We start from the raw sequence: 492 nt of genomic DNA, 5'->3' as shown, positions 1-492 counted from the left end.
TCACATGTCTAGTAAGTCTTACAGTGGAAGAGGAAATGAAGTCAACAGACTAGTTACCAAGTACTCAGAGAGAGGGTAAAATATAGCTATCCTCCTAAGTAAATGCTCTTCAAAGACTTCACAAATAAACAGGTTTTCACAAATAAACAATCCAAGCATTGTTCTATCAATCGCATCCATTAAGCCTCCCAAGAACAAAAGAAAATTATTCTTACAGTTTCATACTCAACTGTTGTCATTTCTTAGTGTGTTACTTTAAAAATTAATATTATTCTGACTTTCAGAGGTCACAAGTACTCCTCCATTTACAAAGGATACTTCTAAGTAGACAAAAGTTGAGTGATTGTACAAAATAGGGACAGACAAGGATCAAGCACTTTCAGACATTTCATCAATTTTATCCAGGAACGGAGGGTGCTCACTTTTCCTTCTTGTGATATGTCCTTGAATTAGTCACCTACTATTACAAAACATAAAATCACTAACTAGATA

This window comes from Mastomys coucha, unplaced genomic scaffold (assembly GCF_008632895.1).
Source record: "Mastomys coucha isolate ucsf_1 unplaced genomic scaffold, UCSF_Mcou_1 pScaffold5, whole genome shotgun sequence".
NCBI lineage: Eukaryota > Metazoa > Chordata > Mammalia > Rodentia > Muridae > Mastomys > Mastomys coucha.
Note: the sequence above shows the minus strand (reverse complement) of the source record.